Source organism: Bos indicus, chromosome 25 (assembly GCF_029378745.1).
Source record: "Bos indicus isolate NIAB-ARS_2022 breed Sahiwal x Tharparkar chromosome 25, NIAB-ARS_B.indTharparkar_mat_pri_1.0, whole genome shotgun sequence".
Lineage (NCBI taxonomy): Eukaryota > Metazoa > Chordata > Mammalia > Artiodactyla > Bovidae > Bos > Bos indicus.
The window spans coordinates 43,163,719-43,182,129 of NC_091784.1; the positions used below are offsets into that span (position 1 = coordinate 43,163,719).

The 18,411-nt window shown below is 58.2% G+C and overlaps 1 long non-coding RNA gene across 1 annotated transcript; it reads right to left on the reverse strand.

The window, feature by feature from the left end:
* Positions 1–2,116: 2,116 nt before the first annotated feature.
* On the reverse strand, positions 2,117–3,910 carry LOC109578210 (uncharacterized). The gene is made up of 3 exons (XR_011563952.1): positions 3,543–3,910; positions 2,840–3,028; positions 2,117–2,634 (listed from the first exon to the last, which is right to left on the reverse strand). It is a non-coding gene; the product is annotated as an uncharacterized lncRNA (long non-coding RNA).
* Positions 3,911–18,411: the final 14,501 nt, after the last annotated feature.

Genomic DNA, 18,411 nt, shown 5'->3' on the forward strand with positions numbered 1-18,411 from the left:
TACCAAGCTCTTGGGATGGGGGACTCAGTAGCCCTGTGCTTTCAGGGTCACAGACAAACACCTGCTTCTAAGCCCCGTGGCCCCTTGGGGTTCCATGGGGAGCTGAGGCTGCTACATAGCTGAGCTCCTCCCGCAGGCTGGACCCACCTCACCCCCACCTCCAGCCCTGCCACTGCTGGGCATCTGAGCTTGTCCCTGTGGGAGGGGCTCTTCTGCAGGGGGTGCTGCCTGGGAGGAGGTGCTCCCTGGGGGAGGGGCGCTCCCTGGGAGGAGGTGCTCCTTGGAGAGTGCCCCGGGCCTCTCCAAGGCTTCCCATCCACATGAAAGCCCCGGGGATGCAGACAGGGCTCAAGCCCAGCATCTCAGCCCCTTTCCAGGGACCCTTGTCAGTGATGAGGTTGGAGCCTAGGGGGGCATTGTTCACACATATGCACACACACTCACACACGCTCAAGCACACTCACATACACACTCACGTCCACACATGTTCACACACACATGTTCACACACAGATGTTCACACACACACTCACACTCAAACACATATACTCACACACTCACATGCTCACACATACGCACATTCAAGCACACACACACACACTCACACACATACATACATATGCTCTCACACACATACGCACACACACACACTTAAGCACACTCACACATGCTCACATGCTTACACACACACACTCAAGCATATTCACACACATGCTCACACTCACACTTGCCCACAAACTCACACACACACCTTCACACACGCACTCACACATGTTCACACACGTTCACACATGCTCACACTCACACACATGCTCGCTCACACATGCTCACACACACAAGTTCTGTTCACGCCGCGTCCCTATCAGCCCTCCGTCCACGCCCTCCCCTCTGTGGGAACCAGGGCCTGGGCGTCGGGGCCCTCAGTGCTCAGTCCCTTCCTGGGCTGCAGCTGGGTGTCCGGCTTGCCGTGAGCTGGCCATCTCTCCACACGTCTGCAGCTGGCTTCCTTTCCTGGGCTCAGCTTCTGACTGTCGGAGGGAAGCGCGACTTAAACACCACGGGGAAAGTGCCCTCCTGCCCCTCCCCCACCTGCCCTCCCAGCGTGGGCCTGTGAGCGTGGGACGATGCTGATGAGCTTTTGTGGGCTGGGAGCAGGGCGCACTTTGAAAGGGGTCTGTGGACCGAGCCAGGCTGGGCAGAAAGCAGGCGGCCACCTCCCCAGGGAGGGTCAAGAGGGGACGCTGAGTCATGGGCCGCAGAGGGCAGGGGCAGGGCTGGCTGCAGCCCGAGTCTAGCTTGCTCAGCCACCTCCCAGGGCAGTGACGGCCTGCTCGCCCTGGCCTCAGTTCCTCCGGCCTCTGGGCAGCTCCCATCCACCACACAGGGTCCAGGCAGGCTCGGGTGTGCGTCTACAGGCTCTCACGGCCTCTGGGAGGTGCTCCAGACCTGTCTTCCCCATCCTCCCCACTCCCTCCACCCAGCAGCCTCCCCGGGATGTTTCTGGGCTCCCGTCTGAGGGCTGGGCAGGGTGCCTGCCATGGAGGGCTGCGAGCTCTCCCCACCTTCAGCCGAATGCCTGGTGAGAAGGGCCTTCTCTCCACCCACCCGCTTCCTCCGAGTCTAGGAGCCCCCGTCTGGTTGCTGCTGGCTCTCGGTCTTCCGTGAGGGTGGCCGGGTGCTGCAGGCTGGACACTGCCTGCTCTGAGCAGAACTGCATGCTCACCAGCTTCCCCGCTTCCCCGATGCCCGTCGCCCGGGCACCCTAGGGCTGGGCAGCCATCCCCACCGACCCCCCACCTTGTCCTAAGAGCTGAGAGCCCCCCAGGAGCAGAGAGAGGCCACACGGGCCCCTGACTTGGCGCTCTGGCCGGATGTCTGCCCGCTGCCCTGTGCCCGGTGCCGGCGGGCCCCACACTGTCCTGGAGGAGGTCAGGGGCTGAGAGCCCCCAGGCCTGTGCCCAGGTGCCACCCCTGGTGAAGCAGGCACACGGAGCTGCTCGTGTGGAAGCCTCAGCTGAGCACAGTGGGGCCCTGACCCCATCCCTGTGAGGTGGGCAGAGGGATGACCTCAAGGGGGTTTGCCGGACAGAGTTCACATTGGGCTTGTTGGCAGCGGGAGTTTATTCAGGAATACTTGTAAATGTTCCCTGCACACACAGGGTGGGGTTCTCCCTCCAGGACTTCCCCCAACCCCACAGTGGGCCCAGGACTTCGACCTGGGGCTCCAGCTCAAAGAAGAGAAGCACGCCAAACGGATTCTCTCTTTTAGGGATTTGCAGAAGGAAATATGGAAGGAATGTGCCATCAGCAGAAGGAACAAGAGCAGAGCAATTGTGAAATACGAGGCTCCCGGGGGAGGCTGAGGACAGGCAGGGAGGGCAAGGCTGGGCTGAGGCTTGAGGAGAATGAGGGAGACACAGCTCTCCAAGTGCACCCTAGGGACCCCCGAGGTGCCGGAGGCTCTTCCAGGCAGGAGGTGTGCTGAGGACCAGTCCTCTCAAGGATGTGAGCTCTTCAGGGCCACTCGTGAGTGATGGCAAGACGGCGGTGCAGACAAGGACGCCGGTTCCCATCCAGCCAGGTGGCGGAGACCCCACATGGCCCTCCCGGCCGTGTGTTTTTTCTTTCTGGAAAACTGTTCAGAAAGTTATATTATCAGGTAATGGTCTTATTGTTGTTATTTACAAATAAATGAGCATGAAAGCAGTTCTCAGTTTAAATTTCCGTTACAGAGAAGAATGAAACAAGAGCTATTGCAGTCCTCAAAAGTTTTTAAGAGTTAAAAAGGTTCTGAGCCCAGAGATTTGAGAATTGATGGTGTAAAGAGAAGAAAGACCCACGAGGAGAGAGGATGTCCCCGGCCTGCCGGAAGCAGCTTCCCACACGTCTTCGTGGGCTGGAGCGTGCATCTTTTCCTGCCGACCCCGTCTCACCCTCTCCTTCGCAGGTCGTGCAGGTCGGTCCACAGGGGAAGTGGCAGGTGGACTCACAGCGTCCGAGGGAGGGCAGGGAGGCCAGGAGGACATTTCCTGGTTGGGGGAGAAAAGGAGAGAAATTTCCAGCAAAGCAGATTCCGGTGGGCAGGGAGCTGGCCGTGGCCTGGCTGACCGACCCGGGGGGGCAGGCTGATCTCACCAGCACGTCCACCCCGCCCTCTCCGGGCCACCTGCAGCTTTTGCCTTTCGGGTTCTCCATCCTGCGGTTACAGTGATGGCGGACCCTTGGGGACCCACATGGGGAAGAAGGCGTTTTGATGTGTGTGGGCCCAGCCTGCTCTCAGAAAGAGCTCCTGAGACGAGGGTCCCCACTGCTGGCCCCAGCAGGACACAGACCTGTCTACCGCAAGGGTTGGGCTGCAGCGGTCGGGGCCGAGGACACCCGTTTGTGCCCACCAGGCCGGGCACAGGGCAGCAGGCACTCGGGTGTTTGCCGAGGCTGGTGGGGCCAGGGCCATCAGAGAGGACTCCTTGGCCCTCGGGAAGGAGGTCCCACAGGGCGCTCCGTGGGGTGCACAGGTGGGGGCCGCAAGCCCAGGCCTCTGACCTCTGATGGGGCGCGTGAGACTGGAAGGGCCGGGGGCCACGCTGGACGGTCGGAGGCCTGAGCCTGCCCCAGGAGGACGTGTACTTCGGTCATAGGGCCCCGATGCCGCAGGCCTGTTGGGGAACCACGGTGGCAGGCCCCGCGTGGCTCTTGCAGAAAGGAAGTCAGAGGCTGGAGCAAGCCCCGGGCCGGGCTCCCGAGCTGCTGCGTGGAGGTTGCTTCCTGCCCCGCCGGGCCGCGTGCCTGGCCGGCAGCTCTCCCGCGCACTCTTGGCCGCCCCCGCGGGCCTGGGCTCGGGCTGCAGAGGGGCAGGCTTCCAGGCAGATGGAGCCAAAGGCTCCCTGGACAATCCGGAGTCACCTCGGGCCAACTGGGACGGGATTCCTGTAGGACTCCCGCGCCGGCTCGCTGCTGCCCGCTGGCCGCTGTGCCCGGGGCGGGGGCGCAGGAGGACGCCCAGGGCAGGGCCAGGATCGAGATGCACCCAGGGCCACGTGACGTTTGCGGAGAGCGCTTGCTTGCTGTTTCCTCTCCTCTGAGACTGCTGTCTCCCCATGTCAGACAAAACCCAAAGGCCCAATGCTCAGTAAAATAATAATGAGCCGCAGAAACCCATGGCTCGTTAACATAAACAGTATTTCCAAGAAAAAGCAACTCCCATCATCAGCTCAGAGGGCCTCCTGATGCCCAGGCTTCGTGGGAGGACACAGGTGCCCCTGCTGGACATACAGACACACACACGGGCACATGGACACACACACACACACACAGGCATACACACACACACGGGCACACACACACGGGCACATGGACACACACACACGGGCACACAGACACACACACGGGCACATGGACACACACACACACGGACACACACACACACGGGCACACACACACACCTGACTCGGCACGACCAGTCCCCACCCAGCTGGTCCTGACGTCTGTAATCTGGGCACCAGACTGTGGGTGTCCATCCTGACCACCTCCTTGAGGCCGTCACGATGAATTCTAAGTGCATTTTGTCTGACTCACACCAGTCATCATGCCTGGAAATTCTGAATCTGGAAGATAAACACCGGCTCCAGGGGATGCCGGGGGAAGGGCAGGGGCTGAGCGGGCATGCCCTCCTCTCTTCCAGCCCCCAGCCCCCCAGGACACCCCCTCACCCTCTAGACAATGCCCTGAGAATTCCAAACCAGAGCCTCTCAAGGATTAAATCAGGCCCTGGAGGTGAGGAAAAGGGGCCCCTCCCGTTCCGGCTGAGGCCGAGAGGAGAACCCAGCTGCACGGCCTGCACGCCGCCTCCGCCTCCCGGGGATGTTGGGTCCTTGCTCGGGGCCCCCTGCACCTCCCCAGGTAGGACGACAGTGTCAGGGTGGCAGGAGGGGCTGCGGGCTGGGGGATGGGGCCAATTCCAGATCACCGCCCTGGGGCGAGGCGGCCAGCCCTGGGGGACAGCGCAGTCTCCTCTCCTTTTTGCTGAGCTCCCCCACAATCCTGAGAGCACCTTGCTGAGGCCCCCGTGCACTCCAGGCCCTGGGAACTCTGGGCTGAGTGGGCAGGAAACCCGATCGGCCCTAATTGCCTGTGGGGATTAGCAGGGCCCAGGCAGCCCCTTCTGCCGGTGAGCTCTCTGCTGCCCTGCCGGGACCACCCTCCCCAGAGCAGGGCCTCCTGTGAGCCTGGATTAGTCTGGGCGAACAGATTCGTCTCCAGGGCCTTGAAAGGCCTGCGAGCCCCCGTGCAGCGCGCAGGTGGGCAGACAGCAGGTGGGCGAGGAGATGGAAGCGGCAGTCCAGGGAAGGGGACGGCTTCCTGCCCCCGGCCCCACGTGGACCTGAGTGGGGCCCGGGGCTTCCCCTGGGCCGGGTTCACCTGTGCTCGCCCAAGCCTCTGCCTCCCCGCAGCGGGGCCCAGACTTGCATGCCGCTCCCCACTGAGGCCTGAACCCCCGACTGCTTGCTCAGTCCCCCTCGCTGCCCCAGCCCCTCCCTCCCAGACGCTCCCCTCCTCCCTGCGTCGCGGGTGCTGACAGGCGACAGGTTCTCCTCAACACTCCTTAACCCCCTGCACCCTCTGCACCACCAGTGTGTTCTGCTTTGCGGAGACAAAAGGTCGCCTCCAGCTCCTGAGACTCTAATGGCCTGTGTGTTAACGCTGGGCGACGAAGCAGCTCTCTCTTAGTTGTGTGTCTGCCCTATTGTCTGTCTGTCTATCACCATTTATCACCTAGTCTTGTTTAAAGACAGTTGCGGTCCTTTGCAGGGGATTCAGGTTTCAGGATGAGGGAGAAAGAGAAACTCTCTCTTTGAAAAAGTTTTACTTGTAGTTATAAAACACAGTTAAAATCTACCACCTTAACCTTTTTTTAAAAAAAGACTTTGTTTATTTCTGGCTGCCCATGGGCCTCAGCTGGGAGCCGGGGCCACTCTCTTGCTGCCGTGGGTGGGCGCTCAGGATTGTAGCACACGGGCTTCCAGGGAACGTGACTCTTCCGGGCCAGGGATTGAACCTGTGTTCCCTGCGTTGGCAGGCAGATTCTTAACCCCTGGCCCACCAGGGAAGTCCCTCACCCTAACCATTTTTCAGGGTCAGATCAGGGGCATTAGGCACGACCACACTGCTGTGCGGCCATTGCCAGAACCTTCTCGTCTTCCCAGCCGGAGACGCTGTGCTATTAACTCCTACCTCCCCCACCTCCCCTGGGCCCTGAGCCCACCCCCATCTTCTGTCTGTGTGAGGCCGCTGCTCCAGTATCCTCACAGGATCACACAGCGTTTGTCCTTCTGTGTCTGGCTCATCTCAGTGAGCATCAGGTCCTCAAGGTTCCCCCGCGCTACAGCAGGCGTCAAGGCTTCCTTTCCCAGCCTGAGTGATAGCAAGTTATGCGGCTGGACCACGCGGTGTTCATCCACCACCTGCCGGGGGACATTTGGGTTACTTCCACCTTTTTTTAAATACAGTAAAAATTTGATTTATTCTTTTTTTGAACTTTCTGGCTGTACCCTGCAGCGTGTGGGATCTTAGTTTCCGGGCCAGGGACTGAGCCTGCACCCCTGCAGAGGAAGCGCGGAATTGTGGCTGCTGGCCCCCGCCAGGGAAGGCCTGCTTCCGCCCTGCACTTGCTGTCAATCACGCTGCTATGAGCACGGGTGTGAAAATGTCGCTTTTGAGATCCTGTTTTTAATTCTTTTGGATTTACAGCCAGGAGTGTGATTACTGGATCATGGGTTGGTTCTATTTTTAATTTTTGAGGAAACGTATGCCATTTTCCAAAGCAGCTGCACGCTTTTGTATTCCCGTCAACAGTGCGCAAGGTTCCAGTCTCTCCTCATTCTTGTCCAACATGCTTACTTGCCCTCACCCGCTTTTTGACCATGGCCGTCCTAACCTCACAGGTTTTGATGTGCATCTCTGTGAGGGTTAGTGATGCTGCCCATCTTTTCATGTGCTTCTGGGCCATTTGCCTATCATCTTCGGAGAAACAAACATCTATTCAAATCTGTTGCCTCCTTTTTTTTTTTTAATCAAGTTGTTTGATTTAGTTGTTGAGGTGTAGGAGTTTCTATAAATTCTGGTTATCACCCCTCATCAGATGTACAATTGCACGTCTTCCCCATTCTGTGCAGTTTCCATTCTTTGCTGTGCAGGATTTTAGAAGTTTGTGTAGCCATTTGCTGGTTTTTGTCTTTGCTGCCTGTGCTGTTTGGTGTGAGAATCTCTCGGTAACTGACTTGTTGAGGACCGCTCAGGAACCTTTCCTCCTTGAGGGAGCTTGTTATTGTCAGACACTTAATTAGTTGGCACAATAGTTGTTTCCAAAATACCATTCTTTTTCTCTTTTTTTTTTGATCTTTGGGAAACCTTGATATTCAAAGCAGGCTTTTGCTGCTTGCTGTTATGAAGACGCTTTGGGGAGAATGTTTGGCGTTATCAGAGGGAGGTGGGTGCTGGATTTTCTTAGGAAAGAGGGCTCAGGCCCACGGCCAGTCACGTGAAAGCCAACACCCCCACCGACCGTTGGGCGGGCAGGTTGGGTGAGTACCAGGGTGGTCTGGAGGTGGGAGGGAGTGGGGGAGGGCAGTTCAAAGCCCAGGGGCTTGGCAGGGTTGGGGGGCCTGGCTGTGGGCCCAGCTGCCCTGACACCCCCCGCCCTGAAGCTGTGGGCCTGAGTCTGTCAAAACACCAGCTGGTGTCCACCCGCGCGCCTCCCCTCCTGCTGGGATCCAGAAACTCAGACAGCTGGTTCCGGCCCCACCTTGGGTCCTGGCACTCCCCAGACCCTGGGCAAGGGGGGTGCTCAGACTTAAAAGAAGTCTGAGTTCACCTTCACGGAGGGGCGGGTGCAGACAGGGGGCCAGATGCTGGGGCGGAGAAGGCACAGCCCCGGAGGGGCATGGGCCCCTCCGTGGGGGTCGTGTGTGGTTCAGACCAAAAGGCAAAGGAAGACAAGCAGAGGGGAGGTGGGAGCCGACCTGGCGTCCCCCAGACGCACCTCGTCCCTGGGCAGGCGCTCACCTGCTCACCAAGGGCGCCCAGGTAGGCGGCCGGCTGGATCGGAGGTCCTGGGCTGGAGACCAGAGGTGTGACCGTGAGAGTGGGGAGGGCATGGACATAAACACTCCCCATTTCAGAGGTGAGATCAGCTTTTTAAATTTTGTAGATTCTTTACCAGATTCACCAGCGCACAGCGGGCAGGCGTCTTGAGTGCACAGTTCTGTCTGTTTTCTTTCTTTCCCTTTTTGTTTTCCCAAAGAAAATAAGCCCACACGAGGAGCCAGCACCAGGTCAAGAAACTTGACCTGCACCCAGAGGTCACTCTGGATCATTTCTTCCAGAAAAGTGTGCATTAACCTGTAAGACTTCCTGCACCGCAGCGGCGGGGAGCGAACGGAGCTGGTTAGCAGAGCAGAGACGGGGAGGAGACCGAGGTGACTGGAGTCCTCAGGACATAGAACTGCATGGAGAGAAAACTCCAGAAGTTTTCAGAGTCCTTGAGTATTCAAGAGAATGTTGCATGTGATAAAACTACCCAAAGCAAGGAAAAGAATAACCTAGTCAAGAATGGAGCCTGTTTTTACCACAAGCTGGAACGCCTTGGGATTCGTAGCATGGGGCCGGCGGGTGGTAGGGGGGAGTACTCAGAGGTCTAGCCTCAAGAGCGGAAAATATTACCAACAAGGTAAATTTTACAATGTCTGGCATCTAGCAAAAAATTAGCAGTCATGCAAAGAAGAAGGAAACTATGACTCATATCAAGCAGAAAAATCAATCAATTGAAAGGGACACAGAACTAACAGGGTGTTAGAGTTAGCAGGTGACATTAACATAGTTATTTGCACTGTATTCCATCTGCACAAAAAGTTAGAGACATAGAAGATAAAGACCTAAATCAAACTTTTTGGAATGAAAAGCTACAGTATTTAAGATGAGAAATTATATGGAGAAAAAAAATTAATGGCAGATTAGACATTATAGAAGAAAAGATTAGTGCATTTGAAGACATATCAATAGAAACTATCTAAAAATTAAATACATAGAGGAAAAAAATGAACGAAGTAACTGAGCTTTGGGCAACATATATGTGACCCAACATGTGCGTCATTGGAATCTCTAAAGGAGAAGAGAAAGTGGAAAGAGGACAGAAAAAAAGATTTGAAGAAATAAAGGCTGAAAAGCCTCCAAGCTTGAAAAATATAAATCCACAGATCGAAGACTCTGAATGAGTGACAAGCATAAGGAACGGGAGGAAGACCACACCAAAGCGTGCTGTAAATCGCTCAGAACTAGTGCTAAATGGAAACTCAAAAGATTGCGCTGTGCACTGAGAAATGTGACAGCAGACTCTGATTTGAACCAGTGGAGCTTGGAGACAGAAGAGCTGCACCGTTAATTTGATATAAAATTTCTGTAAATTTTGAATTCTAACCCTAGAGAAAAAAATCCTGTTGTTAAAAAGGCAAAATAAAGACCGTCCAGATACACTGAAAGAACCCATCTCCCGTAGACTTGAACTATAAGAAATACAAAAGCGGGACATGCAGGCAGAAGGAAACTGATGTCGGATATAAATATGGATCTCCACAAAATAAATGAAGAGGATTACTACTACTGTTACTAAGTCGCTTCAGTCGTGTCCGACTCTGTGTGACCCCGGAGATGGCAGCCCACCAGGCTACCCTGTCCCTGGGATTCTCCAGGCAAGAACACTGGAGTGGGTTGCCATTTCCTTCTCCAATGCATGAAAGTGAAAAGTGAAAGTGAAGTCGCTCGGTCGTGTCCGACTCCTAGCGACCCCATGGACTGCAGCCCACCAGGCTCCTCCGTCCATGGGATTCTCCAGGCGAGAGGACTGGAGTGGGGTGCCATTGGGAATGGTAAACACCAGGGTTAAATCTATAAGACTGATTGCTGTTCAAACCTTATAAGCGACTGAGTTTGGGGAGTGGCAGAGTGAAGAGTTTAGGAAACTTTTCCCCAGACAAATATCTCTATTAAGCTGGTCCAATTAGCAAAGACAATTGTTCAGAGTTTCTGGAGACTGACCAAAGGGAGCCACTCACTCCACAGTATCTCCAGAACTTGGCAAGCAGAGGGAGGCTGTGAGACTCGAACTGGGGGTCACTCCCGACCCAGGGCTCTGAGCCGCAGGAGAGCCACTGCCTCCAGCTTTCTGAGACGAGCAGCTTCCGTGTGGACCCAGCAGACTCACCTCCCAGGAAGGGGCTTCAGAAGAGCTCAACCAGATGGCAGCTGGGCAGGGGCCCCTGACCTCCCGCTCCAGCCGATGATCTGCAGGGCAGATCCAGGCAGAGAGGCAGGTAAAGAGTGCAGAGCTTCTGCCCTTGAGCTCCGTGCCACCGGAGGGCTGTCCCAGGAGGTCAGCAGCGGGAGGTCAGCTCCCAAGGGCCTGGTGAGGATGGGTGACCCGGGTGTGTTCAGATCAACCGCATTGGCGCAGCCCAGCCTGCTGACCTCTGAGCCGCCAGCAGTCGGGACCGGGTAATGGGCACACCTTTATTGCCCCTGCCTTCTTGAAGCTCTCCGTGGCAGTGATCTGGGTGGGGTGGCTAGTGAAGTGTGAACCCTTCCACCCCCAGGTCCTGCTCCATAGCACAGAACTTCTACCCAGGGAAGGGTCAGAGCAAGCTCCAAAGACTGCCAACAGCTATCCCTTGTCAGCAGGTCTGACCTTATTTGGATTGGACTACGGAGCAGTTTGTGCTCCAGGACGTCACTGAAAACAAGAGTAATCAGCTAGCAGCAGATCAGTGTGATACCAACAGAGGCAGACAAGCCAGAAATTTAATGGGGAGATTATGGAAAAATACAATCAGAGAGCTCCTGGCTGAAACAGGAGTCATCCTTGGTGGTCTTTTAGGCTGTGAGCAAGCTGTGCACCCTCTGCTGTGATGGAGAGGGGACTGTCCTGGAGGAAGCCTCGACGCTGTACTTAGCAGACAAAGACGTTCAGGGGACTGCCACAGACGTGCTCAAAGAAGTAAAGGAAACCTCGTTCAAGAAATTAAAGGAAGGCATTGTGATAATGACTTACAAAACACAGACTATCCGAGAAGGTAGAAATATCGAAAAGAACCAACTGAAGTCGCAAGTCGAATCAAAATGAATAATTCACGAAAGAGGCCCCACAGCAGATCTGAGCTGGCAGAAGAAAGAGTCAGTGAACTCAAAGATAGATGAATACCAATTGTGTAACCCAAATAAAAGAAAGAAAACAATGAGGAAAATGAACGGAGCCACGGAGGAATGTGGGACACCATTCAGCAAACAACACCTGTGGAGCAGGAGCCCTAGGAGAGAAGGAAGCTACTGGAGGAAACAGTGGCTGAAAGCCTTCCAAACTGATGAATAACAGTGAGGATCTGAGAAGGATAAGTGCAGAGACCCATCGGAGGCGCACTTCAGATTCCACGGCACAGGCAAGGTGAAGGAGGAAGAGCAGATGCGCCGAGCAAACGGCGGCCTCGAGGAAGCCGGGGCTTCTGTGAATGAGCCCAGGGACAGCAGAAGGGGCCAGAAGGAAAAGCTTCTCATCACGATTCCAACGTGCAGACCCCAGGACACGCGGACTAACAGGGTGTGGGGCGATTGCCTGTCCCTGAGTTTATTGCGGGGATGGTTTCACAGACATGTTTATGCACGAACAGTGTACGTAAGCGGAGGTCACGACCAGTTTTACACTTAGAGTATGTGCAGTTCATTGTATGAAAACGATACCTCAGTAAGGTCGTTTCTTGAGAGTGAATCAATACGTAAAACTCATCACTTCTTAATTAGTTCACATTTTGCTCCCCAGGCAGGCAGGAAATACTTAGGCTTTCGGGCTGTATGACTGACACGGCTGTGTTCCCGTCAAACTTTATTTGACAAAATAGGTGTAAATCTGTTGACCTTGGGGCTATGATTTGCAAACCCGGTCCTGATGGGGAGAAGGAAAGGGCCACCCACTCCAGGGTTCTTGCCTGGAGAATCCCACGGACAGAAGAGCCTGGAGGGGTACAGTCCACGGGGTGGTGAAAGTCGGGCACGACCTGAGCTGGTGGCCACCCAACCCAGCTTTCTGGACGGGGCGGGAACATCTCCTGCTGACCCTGACCTTGGAGGTGCTCGTGGCTGGACCCCGCCTATCGGGGCCAGGAGTGTTCACAGCTTAGAGACCGGGCTTCTCAGGCCTCGGGGTCTCCCCAAGTGTGGGTCGTGGTGTCCACAGGCGGGGTCCTGTCCGGGGCTTTGGAGAAGCGGCTCTGGGATGGGCAGGTGGGCCCGGCCTGACAGAGTGGCCTCAGGGTCCAGTCCTCCTGGGGAACAAGTGCCCAAGTCCTGGTCAGGCCTCGGGGGGCCTTCTTCCCCAATGTCCTTGGCTCACAGGGTTCTGGGTGCCTGCAGTCCCACCCTCCACCTTACTCCTCTGCCCATCGGGTGCGTGCCTGTGGCCCCACATGGCATCCTGGGCTCTCAGGCCCTGTTCCCGCCATGAGGCCTGGGCCTTAGTCCTTTCTGTCCTGCCAGAGCAGCCCCGAGCAGCCGCTGATGGTGAGCCTCAGGCTTCCCCCGCCACACAGACAGTGCGCTCTGTGACCCGAAGATTCCGCAGGACGGAGGGCTAGGTTGGCCCCACAGCCCCTGGGGAGGTTGACACTGAGGTCAGGACGCTGTGTCGGGGGCGGCAGCCTCCTGGGGACCTGCCTACGAAGGCCACATGGGCCAGCCCTCCTCCTGCCCCCACCCCTGGAATGAAGGCGGGACGCGGGGGGGCCCCAGACGCCCAGCCAAGGGGTCCAGGCGGCACACTTGCTGAGAAGGCAGCGCCCACGGCAAACAGGTGGGGAGGTGGGGGCCGCCCCTCCCGCCACCGCCAGCCCGCCCTCAGGGCCCGGGGCCCTCCGGGTGCACAGCCGCCTCCCCGCCTGGCACTGGAGGCCACGTGGCTCTGCAGGAAGATGTGGCCCCGGGGGTGGGTCAGTCCCAGCAGGGGGGCCCAGGCCCTGTGGGGTGCAGCCTGCTGGAGCCCCAGATCCTGGGGCCACAGCCCAAGAAGGTGTGGGCCACGGGGTGGGCCACCCAGCCCCCAGGAGCCAGCCTCCATCCGGGCCGCTGGCAGGGATGCACCGTCTCTCTCTCTCTCTCTCTCTGTCTCACACACACACACACACACACACACACACACACGTGCGCGTGCATTCCACTGCAGTGAGTGCACACCTGGGCTTCCCGAGGGGAGGATCTGTCCTTACTTGTGGTGGCAGCTGGAAGTCCCCGAGGACTCTAGTCTGGGCTCTAGTCTGAGCTCCTTGCCGGGGCCAGTTGTGAGCCCAGCCTAGGGACCCGGTGAAGGACCAGACCCCTCATGCTCCCTCAGGGTGGGGGTGTGGGGAACCCCGTTCTGGCCCACTGTTCCCCGATGCTCTCAACTCTGTGTCCCCTGCTGGGCACACTCTTGGCTGGGGTTCCACCTCGGCGGGCTCTCCCCCTGGCCTGACGTTGCTCTGCACCCCACCCTGCACCCTCCTCACTCCACTGCTGGCAGTGACTCCTCACTGTCCGCAGATAGAATGCTTAGAGCTGACATCCAGTTCCTGCTGGCTCCAAGCTGACCACCAGGCACTGCCCACGGACCTCCTGAACACTAGGTCCTGAGCGGCTGGCTCCTGCCTGCCAGCGTGCTCGTCTCCATGTGGTCCCCTCCTCCAAGAAGCCCTCCAGAGACCCTCCATGGAAGATGAGCTGGCCCTCACTCCCTTGCAGGACAGATGTCTCCTGCTGAGTCCTGATTCGAAGCTGGCTCCAGCCCCTGGTGGTGGTGAGGGATGGGGGTGCAGGCCATGTGACTCAGAGCCAGCCACAGCCCCCTGGAGCACCTGCGGCCAGGCCTCCCCAGCCCTCTCCCTGCCAGCTGGGACAGGCGCTCAGACCTTGGCCTTGCCACAGGATTCTATCTTTAACTCCTGGACAGCCAATTCTTCTCTATTTTGAGAGAAAAAAATTCCACTCTGGAGTCTGGTTCAAAAAGTCCTCACCCAGTTAGGCCAGTTCCCTAGAGAAACAACTGGCCTTTGCCATGGTCTTATGGGGGAGGCAGGGGGCGGGGGTGATGGAGAGGAGGAGACGAGGAGGGGGGCGGGGGGGAGGGGGGCAAGGGGGGAGGGGAGGGGCAAGAGGGGAGGGGAAGGAGGCACGGGGGAGGGGCAAGAGGGGAGGGGAGGGGGAGGGGAGGGGAGGAACAGGAGGGGAAGGGGGCAGGAGGGGGGAGGGGAGGGGAGGGGCAGGAGGGGGAGGGGAGGGGCAGGAGGGGGAGGGGAGGGGCAGGAGGGGGAGGGGGCAGGAAAGGGAGGGGGAGGGGAGGGGAGGGGACAGGAGGGGAGGGGAGGGGGTGACCCTGGCGGGCCCCCACCCCTGCTGCAGCTGCAGGAAGCTCCTACCACACCTCAGTCTTGGCCGCCTGCCCCTTGCAGTGTGGCTGCACCTGGCTCGGGCCCCCACTACGGTCTGTGCTGTAGGAAAGGGCCACGGCGCACGTGCACCTCCCGACTGCTGGGCTGTTTCTGGCCTGATGGGCGCACGCCTGCACACGCGTCTGTGGGGACCAGTCTCCCCAGGGCCCCAGCCAGCGCCCTCGCCCGACGGCTGGAGTGCGTGTTGTCTGCGCAGTACCGAGGTCTGCCGCCATCCGCGTTCGCTGTGACCATCTGTGGGTGCAGAATCGTCTCATCGGGCTTTCTGAGAGATTTTTAAAAAATTGACAGACTTTGTTTTTTTAGAGCAGCTTTTAGTCTACAGGAAATGGAGCAGAAAGAACAGTGGGTCCCCGTGTAAACTCCCACCAGACACACACCGGGGACACCGTCCCCGGACGTCACTCTCGTCCTGTGTGCATCCTCTCCGTGGACTCAGCATCGCTTTGCTATCACCAAGTGCGGCTCACGGTCACCTTCAGCTCTCGCTTGCTGTCTCACGTTCCCGGTGCTCTGACGAGTGCACCACGAGGTCTCTGCGCGGACTTCACTGCCCTAAGGACTGCCATGCTCATCCCCCGCCCTCCAGCCCGGGCCCTCCGCCGCTGCCGACCTCGCTGCTGTCTCTGTGGTTCCCTTCCCGCAGCACTTCTTTCAGAAACGCCAGTCAGACTATGGCGTTCCCAGTGGCCCACCAGCTGTGCGTCTGTGCGCCTGGCCATATTTACTGGGAGTCCTGAGTTTTGCATCAAGGTTACAGGGCAGCTAAGGGGAGACTGTCCCTGCTCTCAGGAGATTCAGGAGCCGGGGGGTGGGGGGGCCACAGCCACAAAACCCACAGACAGCGGCTGAGCCACGCGGCCCCAGACGCGTCAGTGCCGAGGACAGAGGTGCTCCAGGGGTTCCTGACGGGGGGAGGGGGGCAGGGCTCTCTGGGCAAAGCCCCAGGTGGACGGGACCTCGGCAGGCCCACAGAGACAGTGAAGGCTGACACGGCGGCCCTGCAGGGCTCTGAGAGGCAGGGGGCTGCAGACGGGGCAGATCCACAGGCTGGGGGCACAGTGCGCGTCTTCCCTGCCTGAAGCCTGGAGCCTGCGACCCTGCGGGGACTGTCTCCCCCACCTCACATCCGTCATCCAGGATGGCAGGGCCATGTCCGTGCCTGGGCCGCCGTGGTGCTCTGGGGTCAGTTGGGTGCCCTCCTGTGCCAGCTTGCAGGGGCATCAACAGGGCCGGAAGGAGCTCGGCTGGGTGTGGGCGGTGACTGTGGGCAGGGTCTTGGGGCCTGTGCCAACGAGCCCCCGAGCTGAGAAGCCAGCAAGCGAGTGAAGGGACATGGGCTTCAGCTCCAAGCCGGAGGGACAGGAGTGTCCCCTGGCACCGCTGTGTGCCAAGCACACAGAGCCAGCCACTCCAACTCCCTTTCTGCAGGACGAGATCCTCGCCAGCACCTGGCGGCCTTGGCTCCAGCCCCCTGGCGGGGGTCATTCTTAAATGGGGGCCTGGGACGAGGGTCTTGAAGGGGCAGAGGTGCCTGTCTGAGCCCCAGGGCCCTTCCGATCCCTCCAAACAGTGGGACCAGGCGGCTGGGAGGGGAGTGTGGTGGAGTGTCGCCTTCTGGGCGACAAGGAGATGAAGGATTCAGAGTCCCCACCCTGCAGCCAGGGCTCTTGAGAGAGGAAGGCCCCAGCAACAACACCGTCCATTTCTGATGCCCGCCTTGGTCTCCGCCTGCTCCTCGCAGAGGTGGGGGCGGTGAGCAGGGGCCCTTGGAGGGAGGCTGGCTGAGAGGGGAGGACGGTCCCCGGAAAGCCGGGGCTGCAGCCCTTCCCACCTCCAGGCCCGAGGCTTTCTGGACACCGGCTCTGGGTGCCAAGCTGGGGTCAGACCCTGCAGTTTCTGGGTCCTCCTTGTCTGGATGAGGGCGGGCCCCGTGTGGAGCGGCAGGGCCCGACAGCAGCCTCAGGCAGACTCACCTGGGTCCCTGGAGGTCAGGTGAGCACCCCCCGTTGCCCCCTGCACCCCCACCTCTATCCCTGTGCTCCTCCCCCGGCTCTGTGTCAGGCAGACCCTCCAGCTGCCCTCCTGAGTGCCCCCCACTCGTGGGCATTGGACTCTTGGCTTGAAGGTGGGAGGCCAGAGGGGAGGGGATGAGCCCCAAGGCTCCTCTTCCCTCGTCTGGAACCGACCCGTCCACACGATGTGCTCAGAGCTGAGGCTGTGGGACACTTGCCCCTCACCTCCAGGCTCAGCTGTCCGGAGGCCTCAGGCCCCAGGTGCCCACGGGAAAGGAAGTCAGTGGTTACAGGGGCCATTTGAGGCCAGCGTGGATGAGCTGGCACCCAGAGGCCTTAATTACCGTCGGCGCGGGACCTCCAGCACACCTGGAAGAAGGGCTGCAGACAGCTCACGCAGGGCCGTTCGTGGGGTGTCGTCACAGGGCGCCGCATCCTGTCCCCCACTCACCCCAATCACTGAGATACGGAGCGCGTGTGAGCGAGGGGCTCCCTGCTCAGAGGAGCCGGCGGGCAGAGGACAGCCGCGGCCATGTGACGTGGCTTCCCCGCTACCCGCGTGCCTGCAGATGGTTGGACGCCCCGGCTGCCAGGAGCCCAGCCCGTCCGCCCCTCTGTTTCCCGGCCGGGGCCTCCCAGTTCCCCTCACAAGCTCCGGGGCAGGCTCAGCCCCGGCTCCAGCATCGGGAGCAGAGGCCAAGCGAGCAGAAGTGGGAGGCCGCCTGAGTCTCCCCAGGGCCCAGGGCTGTGCAGACTGCAGGGAGCGGCCTGTGGACCCCTGCTGAGTGGGTGTGGGCCCAGGGACACGAGCCTCTCAGCGCGTCAGCTTCCTCTCCTGCAAATCCGGAGCGTTTCCCTCCCGGGACATGTTTATATTAAATGCCCCGGACGACACCTGAGCGCAATAGGTGCTCAGAAATGAGGACTGCTTGTTTGTTTACTAACTAGAAGCAGATAATAATATTTCCAGCTGCGTGTGGCCATCTCCCGCCTTGAGAAAAAATCCTGTCTTCTTTTCTAGCTGAAGAAATCCACCCCATCCCTGGTCTACCTGGGGTTTCTCTTATGAATGGTGTGGCATTTGGTCAAAGGCATTTTCTGCGCCAATTGATATCATGACGTCACGTTTCTTTTTCACCTTGCTGACGGAGTGTTTTTCTACATTGAATGGACTTGCAAACTTGGAACAGATCCCACAGGGTTTTGGTGGCTAATCTTTTTCCGCATTGTTGGATTCAATTTGCTTTTATTTTATGGAGGATTTTTGGACCTAAGTTCGTGAGAGACGTTGGTTAGTGGTGGTTTTTGTTTTTCGTATTGTCTTCTCCTTGTTTTGCTGTCAGGATCGTGCCAGCTTCGTGGAATGGGCTGGGAAGTGTTCCCGCCTATGTTCTGGAAGAAATTGCATAAAATGGGTGTCGCTCCTTCTGCAAGTTTTTGGTAGAATTCTTTAGCGAAACCACTGGGTCTGGGAGATTCATTTTTATTTTAAGGAAATTCTAAATTATCAGCACAATTTCTTCCCTGGTTATAGGACCATTCGATTATCTGTTTCACCTTGGTTGAGTTTTGATGTTTGTGTTTCTTAGAGAATGTTGCCCTTTTATCCTCCACTGCAGAGCTGATGGGCATGCAGTCATTCGTGATGTTGCCTTATCGCCCTTTCAATGGCACTGACTCTGGGGGCAGAGCTGTTTTTCCCTGACGTGCATGGCTTCAGGTCTGGAACAGGAAAGAGCCAACCCAAGGACACTCCATTCAGGGGTCGACTGGAGGCCCATGACCAGTACAACCCGGCCTCCAGGGGCGCGGGACAATGGGAACAGGTCTCTGGCATGGACTTGGACGCAGGGACTGGAAGGACTGCCAGGGCCTCGTTTA